At 45.4% G+C, this 20,613-nt stretch overlaps 1 pseudogene; it reads left to right on the forward strand.

Moving 5' to 3' along the window:
• Positions 1–8,375: 8,375 nt before the first annotated feature.
• Positions 8,376–8,494, forward strand: LOC125449193 (5S ribosomal RNA; annotated as a pseudogene).
• The last annotated feature ends 12,119 nt before the right edge of the window (positions 8,495–20,613 follow it).

Here is a 20,613-nt window from a genome sequence, read left to right on the forward strand (position 1 = left end):
ACTCACAGACCACAATCAGCGAAGATAGATGACCACACATCTTCCACGATAACACTCAACACTGGAGTACCCCAAAGATGTGTTCTCAGCCCCCTACTATGCTCTCCGTACACACACAACTGTGCAGACAAATTCCAGCAAACGCCAGCTACAAGTTTGCTGATGACACCACTGTGGTAAGACAGATATCAAACAACAAAGAGGCAGAATACAGAAAGAAGATGGAGTGCTGAGTGCCATGGTGCAATGATGACAACCTCTCCCTCAACGCCGGCAAACCATCGTCTATATCGAAGAACTCATAGGCCGGCAGATTGTTGAAAAGTGCAAACGTGGCAGGGTTGTTGTTATGGGTGACTTCAACATTCCCAATATTGATTGGAACCTCCTAATTGCAGATGGTTTGGATGGAGCCGTTTTTGTCAGGTGTGTTCGGGAGGGTTTCCTTACTCAGTATGTGGACAGGCCGACGAGGGGGGAGGCCATTTTGGATTTGGTGCTCGGCGTTGATCCAGGACAGGTGTCAGATCTCGCAGTGGGAGAACACTTTGGCGACAGTGACTACAACAGCCTCACATTTACCGTAGCCATGGAAAGGGAAAGGAGCAGTTACCAGGGGAAGATATTTAACTGGGGAAAAGGAAACTATGACGCTATCAGGCAGGAGTTGGGAAGTACAGATTGGGAGCAATTGTTCCACAGAAAGGGCACAACAGACATGTAGAGACTGTTTAAGGAGCAGTTGTTGCGAGTGATGCATAAATTTGTTCCTCTGAGACAGGTAAGAAGGGGTAAGATTAAGGAGCCTTGGATGATGGGAATGGAGGTGCTTCTCGTCAAAAAGAAAAAGGCAGCTTACATAAGGTGGAGGAAGCAAGGGTCTAGCACAGCTTTAGAGGATTACAGGCTTGCTCGAAAGGAGCTCAAAAGTGGACTGAGGAGGGCCTGGAGGGGGCACGAAAAAGGTTTGGCAGGAAGGATCAGGGAGAACCCGAAGACATTTTACTCATACGTGAGGAATAAGAGAATGATCAGGGAGAAGGTAGGGCCGATCAGGGATAGCGCAGGGAACTTGTGCGTGGAGTCTGAGCGGATAGGGGAAGCCTTAAATGAGTTTTTTGCTTTGGTTTTCACGAAGGAAAGGGACCTTGTTGTGAATGAGAACTTTGAGGAGCAGGGAAACAAGCTTGAACAGATCGAGATTGAGGAAATTGATGTGCTGGAAATTTTGGCAAACGTTAAGATTGATAGGTCCCCAGGGCCAGACCAGATTTATCCTAGGTTGCTCCGCGAAGCGAGAAAGGAGATTGCTAAGCCGCTGGCGAAGATCTTTGCTTCCTCACTCTCCACGGGAGCCGTACTGGAAGATTGGAGGGAGGCAAATGTTGTTCCTCTTTTCAAGAAAGGGAATAGGGAAATCCCTGGAAATTACAGACCAGTCAGTCTTACATCTGTGGTCAGCAAGGTTTTGGAAAGAATTCTGAGGGATAGGATTTATGACTATTTGGAAAAGCATAGCTTGATTAAAGGGAGTCAGCATGGCTTTGTGAGGGGCAGGTCATGCCTCACAAATCTTATTGAGTTCTTTGAGGAGGTCACGAGACCGGTTGACGAGGGTCGAGCAGTGGATGTCGTGTACATGGACTTCAGCAAGGCATTTGATAACGTTCCCCACAGCAGGCTCATTCAAAAGTCAGGAGGTATGGAATACAGGGTGATTTGGCTGTCTAGATTCAGAATTGGTTGGCTGACAGGAGGCAGAGAGTGGTTGTAGGTGGTAAGTATTCTGCCTGGATGTCAGTGCTGAGTGGTGTCCCACAGGGCTCTGTTCTTGGGCCTCTGCTCTTTGTAGTTTTTATAAATGACTTGGATGAGGAGATTGAGGGGTGGGTTAGTATGTTTGCTGATGACACAAAGGTTGGAGGTGCCTTTGATAGTTTTGAGGGCTATTGCAGGCTTCAGCGAGGCATTGACAGAATGCAGAGCTGGGCTGAGAAATGGCAGATGGAGTTCAACCTGGATAAATGCGAAGTGATGCATTTTGGAAGGTATGGCAACTTCTCTGCCCAGGACTGTAAGAAACTTCAGAAAGTTACATGCACAGCCCAGACCATTCCATCCATGGACTCTATTTACATGGCTCACTGTCGCAGAAAGGCTGCCAACATCAAAGACCCATCGCACCCTGTAATGACCTCCTACAGCCTCTTCCATCAGGCAGAAGATATAAAAGCTTGAACACACGCACCAGCACGTTCAGGATCAGCTTCATCCCTGCCATATTTGAATGACAAATGGACTCTCTAACTTCAAAAAAATGCTGATCTAGCTAATGTTGATCTTGCCTAGTGCACAAGTGTGATGTGTGATGTAACCAACATGCTTCTATATATGTGTTTTTTTTCACCCTGTGATCTGTGTCCCCTGGCTGATCATGATCTGTCTGAACTGCTCACACACAAAGCTTTTCACTGCACTTTGGTACATGTGACAATAAATCAAATCAAATCAAATCATAAACTTGTCACTTTTATGTTCAATTCCACTCGCAATGAAGAATACCATCTCATTAGCTTGCTCCATTACCTACAGTACCTGCACACGAACAGTTTGCAATACAAACATGAGGGCATCAAAATCCCTCTGCACCTTACAATTCAACTGCCATTTCCATTTCAGTGATAGTTTTTTTACCTGTCAAAGTGAACAACTCACATTTCCCTGTATTATACTCTATCTGCCAGATATTCGTTCAGTCACCAAATCACATCAGTCTGCAACCTCTTCATATCTTCTTCACAACATAATTTCCGATCTATTTGTTCTGTGTAAATTTAGCAACTGTGCGTTCACTACCCTCAACCAGGTCATTGATCTAAATTATAAAATGCCGAAGTTCCAGGGCAATCACTGCGTGATTTCTCTCATCACATCCCGTCATTACACAGAGACCAATTTATATATATTCTACCTTCCACCAGCCAGCCAAACACATAGAACATTACAACACAGTACAGGCCGTTCGGCCCTCGATGTTGTGCCGACCTGTCATACCGATCTGAAGCCCATCTAACCTACACTATTCCATGTACGTCCATATGCTTATCCAATGACGACTTAAATGTACCTAAAGTTGGCGAATCTACTACCGTTGCAGGCAAAGCGTTCCATTCCCTTACTACTTTCTGAGTAAAGAAACTACCTCTGACATCTGTCCTATATCTTTCACCCCTCAGTTTAAAGCTATGCCCCCTCGTGCTCGCCGTCACCATCCTAGGAAAAAGGCTCTCCCTATCCACCCTATCTAACCCTCTGGTTATTTTATATGTCTCAATTAAGTCACCTCTCAACCTTCTTCTCTCTAATGAAAACAGCCTGAAGTCCCTCAGCCTTTCCTCATAAGACCTTCCCTCCATACGAGGCAACATCCTAGTAAATCTCCTCTGCACCCTTTCCAAAGCTTCCACATCCTTCTTATAATGCGGTGACCAGAACTGTACACAATACTCCAAGTGCGGCCGCACCAGAGTTTTGTACAGCTTCACCATAAACTCTTGGTTCCGGAACTCGATCCCTCTATTAATAAAAGCTAAAACACTGTATGCCTTCTTAACAGCCCTGTCAACCTGGGTGGCAACTTTCAAGGATCTGTGTACATGGACACCGAGATCTCTCTGCGCATCTACACTACTAAGAATCTTACCATTAGCCCTGTACTTTGCTTTTTGGTTACTCCTACCAAAGTGTATCACCTCACACTTGTCTGCATTAAACTCCATTTGCCACCTCTCAGCCCAGCTCTGCAGCTTATCTATGTCTCTCTGCAACCTACAGCATCCTTCGTCATTATCCACAACTCCACCGACCTTAGTGTTATCTGCAAATTTACTAACCCATCCTTCTACGCCCTCATCAAGGTCATTTATAAAAATGACAAACAGGAGTGGACTCAACACCGACCCTTGCGGTGCACCACTAGTAACGGGTCTCCAGGATGAACATTTCCCATCACCTGCCAACCTCTGTCTTCTTTCAGCAAACCAATTTCCGATCCAAACTGCTATATCTCCCACAATTCCATTCCTCCGCATTTTGTACAATAGCCTATTGTGGGGAACCTTATTGAGCGCCTTTCTGAAATCCATATACACCACATCAACCGGTTTACTCTCATCTACCTGTTTGGTTACCTTCTCAAAGAACTCAATAAGGTTTGTGAGGCATGACCTTCCCTTCACAAAACCGTGCTGACTATCCTTAATCAATTTATTCTTTTCTAGATGATTAAAAATCCTATCCCTTATAACCTTTTCCAACACTTTATCAACAACTGAGGTAAGGCTCACTGGTCTGTAATTACCAGGGTTGTCTCTACTCCCCTTCTTGAACAGGGGAACCACATTTGCTATCCTCCAGTCGTCAGGCACTATTCCTGTAGACAATGACGAGTTAAAGATTAATGCCAAAGGCTCGGCAATCTCCTCCCTGGCTTCCCAGAGGATCTGAGGATAAATCCCATCCGGCCCAGGGGACTTATCAATCTTCACCCTCTGAAGGATTTCTAATACCTCTTCCTTGTGAACCTCAATCCCACCTAGTCTAATAGACTGTATCTCAGTATTCTCCTCGACAACATTGTTGTTTTCTAGAGTGAATACTGTTGAAAAATATTCATTTAGCGCTTCCCCTATCTCATCTGACTCCACACACAACTTACCACTACTATCCTTGATTGGCCCTAATTTACTTTCATCATTCTTTTATTCCTTAAATACCTATAGAAAGCCTTAGGGTTTACCCTGATCCTATCCGCCAACAACATCTCATGTCTCCTCCTGGCTCTTCTGAGCTCTCTCTTTAGGCCTTTCCTGGCTACCTCGTAGCCCTCAAGCGCCCTATCTGAGCCTTCACATCTCATCCTAACATAAGCCGCCTTCTTCCTCTTGACCAGAGATTCCCCCTCCTTTGTAAACCATGGCTCCCGTGCTCTACAGCTTCCTCCCTGCCTGACAGGTACATACTTATCTAGGACACACAGGAGCTTTTCCTTGAATAAGTTCCACATTTCTAATGTGCCCATCCCCTACAGTTTCTTTCCCCATCCTATGCTTCCTAATTCTTGCCTAATCTCATCGTAATTGCCTTTCCCCCAGCTATAACTCTTGCCCAGTGGTATACACCTATCCCTTTCCATCACTAAAGTAAACATAACAGAATTGTGATCGCTATCACCAAAGTGCTCACCTACTTCCAAATCTAACACCTGGCCGGGCTCATTACCCAGAACCAAATCTAATGTGGCTTCGCCCCTTGTTGGCCTATCTACATACTGTGTCAGGAAGCCCTCCTGCACACACTGGACAAAAACTGACCCATCTATAGGACTCGAACTATCGTGTTCCCAGTCAATATTTGGAAAGTTGAAGTCCCCCATGACAACTACCCTGTCTCTCTCACTCCTATCGAGAATCATCTTTGTTATCCTTTCCTCTGCATCTCTGGAACTATTCGGAGGCCTATAGAAAACTCCCAACAGGGTGACCTCTCCTTTCCTGTTTCTAACCTCAGCCCATACTACCTCAGTTGACGAGTCCCCAAACATCCTTTCTGCAACTGTAATGCTGTCCTTGACCAACAATGCCACACCTCCCCCCCTTTTACCATCTTCTCTGTTCTTACTGAAACATCTAAATCCCGGAACCTGCAACAACCATTCCTGTCCCTGCTCTATCCATGTCTCCGAAATGGCCACAACATTGAAGTCCCAGGTACTAACCCATGCTGCAGGTTCACCCACCTTATTCCAGACTCTCCTGGCATTGAAGTAGACACACTTCAAACCAACTTCTTGCTTGCCGGTGCCATCTTGCATCCCTGAAACTTTATTTCGGACCACCCTACTCTCAACCTTTTCTGCAGTCGAACTACAATTTTGGTGCCCATCCCCCTGCTGAATTAGTTTAAACCCACCCGAATAGCCTGAGCAAATATCACCCCCAGGATATCGGTACCCCTCTGGTTCAGGTGAAGACCATCTTGCTTGTAGAGGTCCCACCTACCCCAGAAAGAGCCCCAGTTATCCAAGAATCCAAAACTGTCCCTCCTGCACCATCCCTGTAGCCACGTGTTCAACTCCTCTCTCTCCCTATTCCTCGCCTCACTAGCACGTGGCATGGGCAACAAACCAGAGACAACAACTCTGTTCGTCCTAGCTCTCAGCTTCCATCCTAGCTCCCTGAATTTCTGCCTTAAATCCCCATCTCTCTTCCTACGTATGTCGTTGGTACCAATGTGGACCACGACTTGGGGCTGCTCCCCCTCCCCTTTAAGGATCCCGAAAACATGATCAGAGACATCATGCACCCTGGCACCTGGGAGGCAACACACCAACCGTGAGTCTCTCTCGTCCCCACAGAACCTCCTATCTGTCCCCCGAACTTTGGAGTCCCCAATGACTACTACTCTGCTCCTCTTGCCCCTTCCCTTCTGAGCAGCAGGGACAGACTCTGTGCCAGAGACCTGTGCCCCACTGCTTTCGCCTGGTAAGTCGTCCCCCCCAACAGTATCCAAAACGGTATACTTATTGTTGAGGGGAATGGCCACAGGGGATCCCTGCACTGCCTGCTGGTTCCCTTTCCGTTTCCTGACCGTAACCCATCTGCCTTTTTCTTGTACCTGAGGAGTGACTACCTCCCTGTAACTCCTCTCAATAACCCCCTCTGCCTTCCGAATGATCCGAAGTTCATCCAGCTCCAGCTCCAGTTCCCTGATGTGGTTTTCAAGGAGCTGGAGTTGGGTGCACTTCCCGCAGATGTAGTCAGCAGGGACACTAGTGGTGACCCTTACCTCCCACATTCTGCAGGAGGAACATTCAACTGCCCTGACCTCTGTTCCCATTATTCTAAATTCCCAAGACTGTTAAAAAGTAAAGGATAAAAAATAAACTTGTTACCTTACCAATAAGGCACACGCAACCTTTTTTTTGGTTCGAGGAGTAGGATGAGTGGGACACACTACCCGAGTAGTGTTTCAGGGCAACGCAACCACACAAATATATTACCTCACTTACTCACCAGTCCCGTGTCCGCTCCTGCTCAGCGTACCTCCGCCTATTCACGAGGTAAGCTTTTTGTCGATTCAAAAACAGTGACTCACCGGCTTCCCGACAGGCTCCTGCTCCTGGGTCCCACTCACGCTGCTGCTGCAACTAGAAATGGAAGGCACCGACACTCGAGGTAAGCTTTTTAAAGATTCAAAAACAGGGCTGTGGTAAACTTTGATGCTCATTGACAACGTAATTTCTCTTGATTTTGCAGGAAAGTGATCTTCTACGTGGAACCTGTAAACACCTACACTAACCTGCTTTGAAAGCCTGACTCCCCTCAGCCAATGTCCCTCTGTCCAATCGAGGATACTGATCCTGTATCTATATCCCCCGGTCCTTCAAGGTGCACCTCTGTACTGTGGATAAGCATGTGGCTGTGGAGAATGTAATTGTTCCTGAGGTTGGTGGGGTGGTACGTGAGAATGAGGGGGATTCTTTATTGGTTGCTACTGCAGGCACGGGGTGTGAGGGATGAGTTGTGGGAAATGATTTTACAAGCTTCAAAATCTCCCCTCCCCCTAGCGCATCCCAAAACCAGCCAAACTCGCCCCCGCCTCCCTAACCTGTTCTTCCTCTCACCTATCCCCTCCTCCCACCTCAGGCCGCATTCCCATTTTCTACCTACTAACCTCATCCCGCCTCCTTGACCTGTCTGTCCTCCCTGGACTGACCCATCTCCTCCCTACCTCCCCACTTACACTCACCTTTACTGGCTCCATCCCTGCTTCTTTGACTTGTCTGTCTCCTCTCAACCTAGCTTCTCCTCTATCTATCTTCTATCTACATCTCCCTCTCACCCTATTTATTTCAGAACCCCTTTCCCCTCCCCCATATCTGATGAAGGGTCTAGGCCCGAACCGTCAGCCTTTCTGCTCCTAAGATGCTGCTTGGCCTGCTGTGTTCATCGAGCTCTACACCTTGTTATCTCAGATTCTCCAGCATCTGCAGTTCCTACTATCTCTCCATTAGGCCAAAACCTTATATACTTTGTCTGATACATTGCCTGTTCAGTGTGACTCAGTGGCTATGCCCCTGTCCGATTGTTGCTTCTCTAATCTATAGGACAACTTGCCCTGTTTCAGAACAATTTTGGAGAAAGCGATGGTATGGTGTAAAGACAACAATCTCTCCCGCAGTGTCAGCAAAACGAAGATGCTGGCCATTGACTTCAAGAAGTATGGCCTTCCTCAATAGCATAGTGGTTAGTATCCCCACCTGTCATGTGGGACACTGGGCTTCAGTTCCCTGCCGGGAAGGATCAAACCCCTTCACTCACAGCCATACTGGTCTGAAAATGCCTGATTTCATCTGATCTCTTAAGCTAAGCAGACTCAGGCCTGGTTAGTACTTGGATGGGAGACCACCTGGGAATAACAGGTACAGGCGGCTTAAAAAATGGGTGGCACGGTGGCACAGTGGTTAGCACTGCTACCTCACAGCGCCAGGGACCTGGGTTCGATTGCAGCCTTGGGGCGACTGTCTGTGTGAAGTTTGCACATTCGGAGCCAATCTACCATCCCTTGAGAAAAAGAACAGGAAATGACATCACCAACCCAAGGAAACCTAACCAGATAAATAGAAAGCGGGACATAACACCAGCGCTTCGTCGGAGGCTCACTGATGATGTTACCTAGAATGGTGACGAAACGTCTGAAAACTAACCTTCCAGCTCAGCGAGCAAACTCACATCCAGAACCTCAACCTGAGCTACAAATCTTCTCAAAACTCATTTGCACATTCTCCCCGTGTCTGAGTGGATGTGCTCCAGTTTCTTCCCACAGTCCAATGAAATGCAGTCAGGTGGATTGGCCATGCTAAATTGCCCATAGTCCTCAGGGAGGTGTAGATTAGGTGGGCTATAGAAGGATTGGTCTGGGTAGGATGCTCTGAGGTTCAGTGTGGACTTGTAGGGCCGAAGGGCCTGTTTCCACACTGTAGGGGTTCTATCTATCTGTGAAGGGGAGTGGAGGATGTGCCCCTGTCTGTATCAATAGTGCTGAGGTGGAGGTGGTCAAGACCTTCAAGTTCCCAATAGTAAATTTCACCAACAGACCATCCACATCAATGCTACTGATCACACCACCACCTCTACTTCCTCAGGAGGCTAATGAAAGTTGGCATGTCACAAGAACTCTTGAACGGTTTTTTATAGATGCACCATAGAAGGTATTCTATCTGGGCACATTGCAGTGTGGTGTGGTGACTGCTCTTCCCAAAGCCTCAAGAAACTACAGAGAGTTGTGAACACAGCCCAGTCTATCACGCAAACCAGCCTTCCATCGATTGACCCCATCTATACTTCCCGCGGCCTTGGGAAAGCAACCAAAATAATCAAAGACTCTTTCCACCGCAATTACGCTACCTTCCACCTGGCAGAAGATACAAAAGTTTGAAAGTATATACCAACAGATTTAAGAACAGCTTCTCCCCTGCTGTTATCAGACTTATGAGTGGGCCTATCATATATTAGAGTTGATCTCTCTCTACACCTTCTCTGTAGCTGTAATTATGTATTCTTCATTTTGTCCTATTAATCTGACATACTTATGTAATTGTCTGGCTAGGAAGCAAAGCAATGCTTTTCACTATACCTCGGTACATGTGACAATAATATATCAAATCAAATCAAGACCACAGATGTTGGGAACGATGGTTGACTGCCAGGGGCTCCATCCAGTTTCATTCTTTCTTTTAGGTGGTATCGAAGTTTAAGACAGCTGATTGGCTTGCTAGAATGTTTCAGAGAGTATCCAAGAGTCAATGACATTGCGCATTGGAGTCACTAGTAGGCCAGACAAGCTAAATTTGGCAGATTACCTTTCCAAAGGGCATTAGTAAATGAGGTTTCCTGGTTCCCTTAAACATTTTAACCCAGTAGTAGGGCTGAAAATGCCAGGAGAGCTGGAAGCCCCGGGGATACACCTGCGCAGGTACCCGTAATGATGCCACTATGCAGGAAGGTGCTGACATCAGCAGCCAGAGGCACAGACAGTTTGCGTGACTGGCTGAGGGATAGTCACTCCAGGTTATAAATTCAACAAGAATTTGGTAATCATTTCGTTGCAGCAGCTGGCATTGCCAGCCTTTATTGTAATTGTTCTGCAGATGGTAAAGATCAAACTGGAGCGATTATTCTACATAATGAACATGCGTCCCAAACTTTCCGAGATCTTGCGTGCAACCACTCAACTATTCCCACTTCAGCTGGGAAATAGACTTCCTACAAAGCATAAGAAAAGAGTAACTGTAACTCATGAGGTGGACAGGATATTTTCTTAATTTTTCTTGGGATTCAACTTGTTAGAGTTCTGAGCAGAAGGTTGCCCACAAATAGTGTGCCAGACTCATGGGATCACCAGGTTCTCCACTGAAATACTTCTGAAAGCATCAACACCTCCCCTGAGAAAGCTGCCTGCAGCATACCAAGGTGACAATCAACCAGATTCAATATACAGATCTATGTTCGGAAGTGGTTCTGCAGAGATCAATGTTAACAGCTCTGAAATTAAAAAGTATTAACAAACAAGGCCAGCTGGTGTCCCAGTAGCCAACCCTGGACTTGATTTTCATTTGAAAGCTTTTGAAAAATTATCTCTTAACTGAATCCGGAGACATTAACCTGGCAGTAACATGGTTTTAAAGTGACCAGTCACATTTGATTGGAGATTTTGAGAATATGCATGATTGCTCCTGATTTTAATTGTGACAGAACTTCTCTTTGATGTGTGGCTCTGCCTGGGAACAGTGAGGTCCTGCCTCATGTGCCAAAAAAAATGCTAAGATTAGAGTTAGGCCAAGTCACCACAGGTATGGGCCTGCTGAAGAATGATCCACAGAAACTATAATGTATAATAAGTACGAGGCTGGGTACTTCGAATGCAAAATTTTTTAACTAACTATGAGGCAGGGCCTACTCTGAACGTTAACTTATCTTTCTTGCCATGGATACTGTCAGGCCTACTGAGTTACTTCAGACATTTCTCTTTTTGTTTCAGATTTCCAGCATCTGGCAATTCTTAGTTTTTTGTTTCCCTTAGAACCCTTTGAATTCTAAACCTATACTTGGAGTACTGTTTGGTCTCAGCATTGGGGAAAGGGCATGTTGCAATAGAGAAGAGGATATTTGGCTGGGCCTTCTCTCCCTCCCTGTTACCTAATGCTCCTCCAGGAGGCAATAATGTGAAAGGTACAACAAATAAAGTTGCTAGGAGTGAACAAATTCCTCTCTTTACTCCTGACATTGTTTTTAACAGTGATTACCTTCATTTTTAAGTCAATTCAATATATACATCTCCTCTCAGCTCCGCAAATTTCTGTAGGAGTTCCTTATGGGAGTGACCTTGACTCAAACATCTTCAGCAGCTTCATCAATGACCTTCCCTCCATCATAAGGTCAGAAATGGAGATGTTTGCTGATAATTGTTTGACTCCATTCATGAATTGTCAGATACCAAAACAATTCATGTCTACATGCAGCAAGACCTAGGCAATAAACAGGTTTGGATCAAAAAGTAACATTGGAGTTCCACAAGGGCCTAGCTATGGCCATCTCCAATAAGACATTATTTAACTGTCACTCCTTGACATTCAATGACATTTCCTTTGCTGAATCTCTCACTATCAACACTCTGGGGATATCATTTGACCAGAAGCTAAACTGGATTAGCCATATAAATATAATGGCTAAAAGAACAGGAAAGAAGCTAAAATCCTGCAGCAAGTAACTCACTTCCTGACTCCCCAAGTCCTATCCACCATCTATAAAGCACAAGTCAGGAGTGTGTTGGAATGCTCCCCACTTGCTTAGATGGGTACAGCTTCAACAACACTCAAGAAGATTTACACCATTCAGTACAAAGAAGTCCATTTGATTGGCATTACAGCTGAAAAATGTTACTCCTTCCAACATCGATGCTTAGTAGCAGCAGTGTTCGCTATCTACAAGACGCACTGCAGAAATTCAATGAGGCTCCACAGACATCACCTTCCAAACCTATGACTATTACTATGTAGAAAGGCAAGGGCAGCAGATTCATGGACATACCACTACCTGCAAGTGCCATCCTGACTTGGGAACATATCTTGGTTTCTTCAGTGTGGGGTTGGGTCAAAATTTTGGAACTCTTTCCGGAATGGCATTGTGAGGTAACTAAAGAGCATGGATTCAAAAGGCAGCTCACAACCACCTTCTCAAGAGCAACCAGGGACGGGTAACAATGCTGACCTATCCAGCAACACCCATATCTGATGACCAAATGTTTAAAAATGTAAAACATTCCCAAAGAAATAAGGTTCCCCAGAATATATGTTCTTTTTCAGTAATGCTAAAATTAACGTACATATGGAAAAATAAATAAATTACCCTGGATACCTTTGGCGGTTTTGAATTTCTTGTAGATTTGCAGCCAATTGCTTGTTCTCCTGGATTCATTCTCTTTGAACAGTGGCTGCTAATTATTTGAAATTCCTTTCTCATTATAATTTCTCTATATCCTCGAAGTATTGAAAATTGCGACAGAGGACGTGAATTAAAAAACTGACTGCAAGAGAGTTGGTTTTATTCCATCCTGCAGGCCTTCTTGATGTTCTATCCTTCTGTAACCAATAGAAAGCCTATAATCATTGCCTTTTTTGAAGGGAGAATTTTAGTCATGTGATCGCAGGCTATTGGCATACAATGGAGCCAACCCATTGTTAATGAAGGTGTTCTGGTCTCCCATTGTCAAAACTACCAAGATGCCATTGGAACAGAAAGGAAAGTTTGCATAATGGGTTTTCATAAATTTCCTTTGATGATATTTCCTGTAGACTGTTGCTGATTGTCTTTAGGCTTTTTCCAAATGTGAAATTCTGCAGAGGTTCTTCCTGGAGACATTTGCTGTAAGTCCTGTCAGAAGTCTTTTTTTCTGGATACTTGGCCTCTCTGCAGGCATATTAAAGCAGTGCCCTGACTCATTTATAGGAGTTTACTTTCAAATTAACATTTCAGATATTAAATCAGTCAATGGATTTGGAGATTAATTGTTGATGTATTAAAATCTCATGTCAGTGAGATAAGGCAGAGGTGTTGGTGGCAGCACTCAAATATAATTACATTCCTACTATTTAACTGAGCTGAGAACCGGATTGGGAGGCTGCCTTGATCCTGTTATGCAATGGCCTATTTTGCTTATCTAATTTAGAGTTTGATGGTATGATTTTCAGACGGTCTAAGGGGCAGTGACAGAGCTTCATGATTTTTATTTGTGTAATATCATCACTTTGATGGGCCAACAGGTCTCATCTACGTTGGATGACACTTTATGCAAATTTGTTCTTTTCACAGAATCAATCCCTTACAAAAGCTGGTGATAGTTATGTTAGCAGTCTTTTGCGATCTAAAACTGAATGCAGCATATTATTTGTGATATAACCCTCTTTATTGCCCAAAATTACCTTTTTCACTCCACCACCTGCTCAGCAGCAGCGGTGTGTACCATCTATAAGATGCCTTGCAGGAATTTGCCAAGTCTCTGTTGATAAGAGCTACTGAATCCATAATCACTATCATCAAGAAGAAACGTACAACAGACAACACCTGAAAAATTCTCACCAAGTATCACACCATCCTGACTGAAATTACATTGTCACCGGTTCAAAGATTCTTCCCTTACCTGCTGTAGGTATATTTGCAATTCCAGCTGCTCAACAATATAGCTCATCACCATCTTTTCAGGGACTTTTAGAAATCGCCAATAAATAGTTACATTGCATTGACACTCATATCCTGAAAATTAATGAAAACAATGCTTTAATATTCAAATTAAATGCATGTGTATATATACAAAGCCCACAATATATTATTTTATCCCAGAATTTATGGCTCTTTTCTGCTTTTGAGTTTTAAAGTAATTTATGTTCAGTAAGTATCATGTTTTGACAGATCAGTATGAAATTACGTCTATGCTATGAGCACAAAGGTAGAATTGCTTTAAAATAAAATGTTAGACAATAGAGTTTCACATCAAGCATCAATGCATGCGTTGCAAATCTAGGGCAATGTGATTTCAACCCCTTGCTTTTTTTCTCTAGACTCTTTTCATGCCTTCAACATTTTATTCAAAAATATATGCTACTATTATTGACTGTTACCTTATATTCCTCTAAACTAACTATCAAAAACTATTTCACCTGTCATGTTGGAATATCTGCGACATATCTCATTACTTTATATTGTTCATTCAAATTGGTGAATAACAGACACACACAGATTATCTGGCTAATAGCTGGGAATCTTCAGCCTTCAAAGCTTTTTAAAATGATCCTGCCATTTATGTATATTGTGAAGCTATCAACAAAGAGTCCCTGGAGAGTCAAGAGCATTACTTATGTCTCTGACTGGACTGGCTTATCTGCAAACTAATGCTAATTTTTCCCAGAGAGTTTTCTGAGGTCCTGTAGAAGTTTTTTTGTTGTTGAGAATTTAGACTATTAAATTCTATTTAAGCAGGCAATTACAGTTTGGCAGAACTGTTCTCTGCTGATGAGACATTTTCTTCCATGTCGTTATCAACAACAGCAGAGTGAATACATTCTTCATTCCTACTGTACTAAATTGTGAGATTCTCACAAATAACTCACATTGACTTGGCCGATGCTGTATTTAGAGTTGGCAATCTGTCAAAAGCACGCAGATCATATCATAACAAACTGACGTGGGACCTGTATTTGAGCACTACTCATCAAAGTCTTCTCTGTACATTATGCGATAAAATTGAATATTTGTCTGTATTGGAGGCATAAAAGTACCTCATCTATGCAATCTTACAGCACAGTAGGCCATTGAGCCCATCGTGGTTGCTCCTTGAAAGAGTTGTCAACTCGTTCCACTCTTCTGCTCTTAGAACATGGTTCTTTTCAAATTTAAATCCAATTACCTTTTGAAATTTACTATTGAATTTGTTTCCAGCACCCTTTCAGATGCTACATTCCAGTTGAAAACAACTCACTGTGTAAAAACGGTTGTCCCTATCTTCCCTCTGGATTTTTTGCTGATGATCTTAAATGCCTATCCTTTGGTTACTGACCCAGCATTCTGCTGTTGCCTGTTCTGCTCTGTCAGTGGAGGTAATAGCTCTGACATATGTGTTGAGAGTCCTCCCTAACTCACAGCAATTTGACAAATGTTTCCCTTGCTTCATGAACAAAGACAGAAGTTGATGGAAAAGCTCAGCAGGCCTGGCAGCATCTGAGAAGAAAAAACAAGAGTTTAATGTTTCGGGCCCAGTGACACTTACTCAGAACTGATGGTAGCTGGGAAAACATCAGTTTATATGCAGAAATTAGGGAGAGGCGAATGGGGTAGGGAGGGAGCATTAGGATAAAGGATAGACCCCAACAGAGAGTAGAGCAGCTGGATAAACTTAGGAGTTGATAATGATCAGGCTGGGAGGGTGAAAAGCTGTTAATGGGGGCTGTTAGTGACTAACAATAGGCAGTGTGTGGTGGCAGGCTATGTGGTAGTGAGGTGTGTGGGGTAGGGGGCTAGGACATGGACAAGTTTAGGCCCTAAAATGATCCAATTTGATATTGAGCCCAAAGGGCAGAAAATCACAGAATTCCCTAAAGTGTAGATTAAATTACCTACAGTGTGGAAACAGGCCCTTCGGCCCAACAAGTCCACACCGCCCCTTGAAGGGTCCCACCCAGATCCATCCCCCTACAACCCTCACATCCCTGAACACTACAGGCAATTTAGCATGGCTGATCCACCTATCCTGCACATCTTTGGACTGTGGGAGGAAACCGGAGACCCGGAGGAAACCCACGCAGACACGGCGAGAATGTGCAAACTCCGCACAGACCAGTCACTCGAGGCTGGAATTGAACCCGGGTCCCTGGTGCTGTGAGGCTGCAGTGCTAACCACTGAGGCACCGTGCGCCCCCCCGCCAAACCAGACCATTCAGGCAAATTAAGTTTACGCTACCCCTCCAAAGGGCATCCCACACAGATCCACCCCCCTAAGCTATCCCTGCATTTCCCACCCTAGACACTATGGGCAATTTAGTATAGATAGCCAGTCGACTTAACCTGCACATCTTTGGACTGTGCGAGGAAACCCACACAGACACAGGGAGAATGTGTAAACTCCACACAGACAGGACTCCAAGGCTGGAATCAAATCCGTGTCCTTGCTGCTGTGAGGTAGCAGTGCTAACCACTGAGACACCAGGCTGAGGCGTTGCTCTTCCAGCTTGCGCTGAGCTTCAGTGGAACACTGGAGCAAGCCAGGGATAGAGGTCTTGGCCAGGGAACAGGGAGGTGTGTTAAAGTGGCAGAATACTGGAAGTTCAAGGTCATTTTTGCGAGTAGAACACAGATATTCTGTAAAGCAGCCAACCAGTCTACACTTCATTTTCCCAGTATATGAGGAGACCACATTGTGAGCAGTGAATGCAATAGATGAGATTTTGGATGGTGCAGGAGTACCTGGAAGGTATGTTTGGGCACTTGGATAGTGGGCAGGAAGGAGGTAAATGAGCAGGTGTTACACCTTCCCTGGTTGCAGGGAAGGTGCTGTGGGGCTGTGGGGGAGGGAGCTGTTGAGGGTGAAGGTAGTGTGGACCAGGATGTATTGGAGGGAACGGTCCCTGCAGAAGGCAGGCAAGGGAGGGGAGGGTGATATGTGTCTGGTGGGGGCATCTTGCTGGAGGTGGTGGAAATGATCTCTGATGATCTTTTGGATGTGGATGCTAGTGGGATGGTAGGTAAGGATAAGGGGAACCCTATCGCTGTTGTGGGAGGGAAGAGAAGGGGTGAGGTTGGAAGTGCGGGAGATGGGTCGGACCCAGTGGAGGGCCCTGTTGACAATGGTGCTGGGGGATCCTTGATTGAGGAAAGAAATGGGCATTTCAGAGGCTCCCTTGTTGAAGTTGGCCTCATCTGAACATTTGCAATGGAGACAGAGGAACTGCAAGAATGGAATGGAGTCTTTACAGGAAGCAGGGTTGGAGGATGTATAGTTCAGGTAGCTGTGGGAGTCAGTGGGTTTGTAGTGGATATTAAGGGCCAGTCTAACCCCAGAAATAGAGATAGAGAAGTCAAAGAAGGGAAGGGAAGTTCAGAGATGAATCAGGTGAAAGTGAGGCTCATCTGTATGGATAATAAAATGTGAGGCTGGATGAACACAGCAGGCCAAGCAGCATCTCAGGAGCACAAAAGCTGACGTTTCGGGCCTAGACCCTTCATCAGAGAGGGGGATGGGGGGAGGGAACTGGAATAAATAGGGAGAGAGGGGGAGGCGGACCGAAGATGGAGAGTAAAGAAGATAGGTGGAGAGGGTGTAGGTGGGGAGGTAGGGAGGGGATAGGTCAGTCCAGGGAAGACGGACAGGTCAAGGAGGTGGGATGAGGTTAGTAGGTAGCTGGGGGTGCGGCTTGGGGTGGGAGGAAGGGATGGGTGAGAGGAAGAACCGGTTAGGGAGGCAGAGACAGGTTGGACTGGTTTTGGGATGCAGTGGGTGGGGGGGAAGAGCTGGGCTGGTTGTGTGGTGCAGTGGGGGGAGGGGATGAACTGGGCTGGTTTAGGGATGCAGTAGGGGAAGGGGAGATTTTGAAACTGGTGAAGTCCACATTGATACCATATGGCTGCAGGGTTCCCAGGCGGAATATGAGTTGCTGTTCCTGCAACCTTCGGGTGGCATCATTGTGGCAGTGCAGGAGGCCCATGATGGACATGTCATCTAGAGAATGGGAGGGGGAGTGGAAATGGTTTGCGACTGGGAGGTGCAGTTGTTTGTTGCGAACTGAGCGGAGGCTTGTGGACCGCTTTGCAGAACACCTCCGCTCAGTTCGCAACAAACAACTGCACCTCCCAGTCGCAAACCATTTCCACTCCCCCTCCCATTCTCTTGATGACATGTCCATCATGGGCCTCCTGCACTGCCACAATGATGCCACCCGAAGGTTGCAGGAACAGCAACTCATATTCCGCCTGGGAACCCTGCAGCCATATGGTATCAATGTGGACTTCACCAGTTTCAAAATCTCCCCTTCCCCCACTGCATCCCTAAACCAGCCCAGTTCATCCCCTCCCCCCACTGCACCACACAACCAGCCCAGATCTTCCCCCCCACCCACTGCATCCCAAAACCAGTCCAACCTGTCTCTACCTCCCTAACCGGTTCTTCCTCTCACCCATCCCTTCCTCCCACCCCAAGCCGCACCCCCAGCTACCTACTAACCTCATCCCACCTCCTTGACCTGTCCGTCTTCCCTGGACTGACCTATCCCCTCCCTACCTCCCCACCTACACCCTCTCCACCTATCTTCTTTACTCTCCATCTTCGGTCCGCCTCCCCCTCTCTCCCTATTTATTCCAGTTCCCTCCCCCCATCCCCCTCTCTGATGTAGGGTCTAGGCCCGAAACGTCAGCTTTTGTGCTCCTGAGATGCTGCTTGGCCTGCTGTGTTCATCCAGCCTCACATTTTATTATCTTGGAATCTCCAGCATCTGCAGTTCCCATTATCTCTCATCTGTATGGAATTGCATTTGCCAATTCTCAGCCCACTTCCCCATCTGATCAAGGTCCCTCTGTAATTTTTGATAACCTCCCTCGCTATCAACGATACTCACTAATTTCATATAATCTGCAAACTTACTAATCATGTCTTGTACATTCACATCCAGATCATTTATGTAAATAACAAGTAACAAAGGCCCCAGCATCAAACCCTGTGGCACACCACTGGTCACAGGCCTCCAGACCAAGAAACAACCCTCAACCATAATCCCCTGCTTCCTAGCATCGAGTCAATTTTGAATCTAATTAGCTAGCCCTCCCCAGATCCCATGCAACCTAACTGTCATGAACAGACTGCCATGTGGGACCTTGTCAAAGGCTGCACTAAAGTGCAAATAGACAACATCCACTGCCCCAACCTTATCTATCCTCTTGGTTACCTCTTCAAAAACTCTAAAAGATTTGTCAAATATGACTTCCCGCATACAAATCCATGCTGATTATCCCTAATCAGACCCTGATGATGAAAATGTTGGTTGATCCTGTCCCTCAGTATCCTCTCCAATAACTTGCCTACCACTGATATCCGGCTCACTGGCCTGTGGTTCCCTGACTTGTCTTTGCTACCTTTCTTAAACAATGGAACAACATTAGCCACCCGCCAGTCTTCCGAAACTTCATCAGTGGCTAAAGACGAAGCAAAAATCTCTGTAAGGGCCTATGCAATTTCTTCCTTAACTTCCCTTAACATCCGAGGATGGATTTAATCAGGCCTTAAGCCACCTTAATGCAACCTAAGGCTGTAAACACCTCCTCTCTGGTAACATATATACACTTAAAACTCCCCCACTTATTCCCCTTATTTCCTTAGCATCCATAATTATCTCCTGAATAAACACTGAGGAGAAATTTTCATTAAAAGTATCCCCCTGTCCTGTGGCTCCACACAGAGGGCCATACTGATCTTTAAGGGGACCTATTCTCTCCCTAGTCACCCTTTTACTCCCAATATACCTAAAGAACCTGGTGGGATTATCTTTAACCTTATCTTCCAGATCCATTTCATACCCTCTTTTTGCTCTTCTGATTTCCCTCTTAAGTGTGCTCCTACACTTCATAGTCATGAGGGATTCAGTTGAACCCATTAGCTTAAACTCAGTATATGCCTTCTTTTTTCTATCCAGAGCTTCAATATCCCACATCAGCCAGGGATCCCTAAACCTGCCAGCTTTTCCCTTCACCCATTTGCCAGCCATTACTTTTCCTTCAAATAAACTCACCCAATCGACCTCTGCTAGATCCTGCCTGATGGCCCCAAATTAGGCCCTGCTCCAGTTTAGCATCATAACCTGTGGACCGGCCCTATCTTTTTCCATAATTACGTTAAAACTAAGAGACTTATGGTCACTGGACTCAAAGTGTTCTCCAATTGATTCTTCCATCACTGCCTGACCTTGTTTCTAAGAGGAGGTCCAGAGTTGCATCCTTCTGCTTAGATCCCTCTACATATTGATATAGGAAACTTTCATTTGGGGGTCTATAATGCAGTCACAACACAGTGGCCATCCCCTTCTTGTTTCTAAGTTCTAAACACGTGGCCTTATTTGATGGCCCCTTAAGAATACCCTCTCTAAGCCCTGTTATTATGTCCTCCCTTATCAAAAGGGCAACTCCCGCTCTGTTCTGGGTCACCTGATTCGAAATGTAAACTCTGATTTTTTTCTTCACAGATGCTGCCAGACCTGCTAAGCTTTTCCGGCAACTTCTGTTTTTGTTTTAACTCTCCCTCTTTGCTTACTTGTACTTCAACCATGCCTGGAGCCTCTGCAGGATGGAACATTGAGCTGCCACTCTCAGCCATGTTTCTGTTATGGCTGTAATATCCCAGTCCCCAGAGCCAATCCATGCCTTACCAGTCAGGTCTCATGTGTTGAAATAAATGCACTTTAAAGCAGAAGCTCTTTTCCCTCCCCTTCACTGGCTATCCTGAATAGTAAACTTGCTCTCA

Source organism: Stegostoma tigrinum, chromosome 2 (assembly GCF_030684315.1).
Source record: "Stegostoma tigrinum isolate sSteTig4 chromosome 2, sSteTig4.hap1, whole genome shotgun sequence".
NCBI classification, from domain to species: Eukaryota; Metazoa; Chordata; class Chondrichthyes; order Orectolobiformes; family Stegostomatidae; genus Stegostoma; species Stegostoma tigrinum.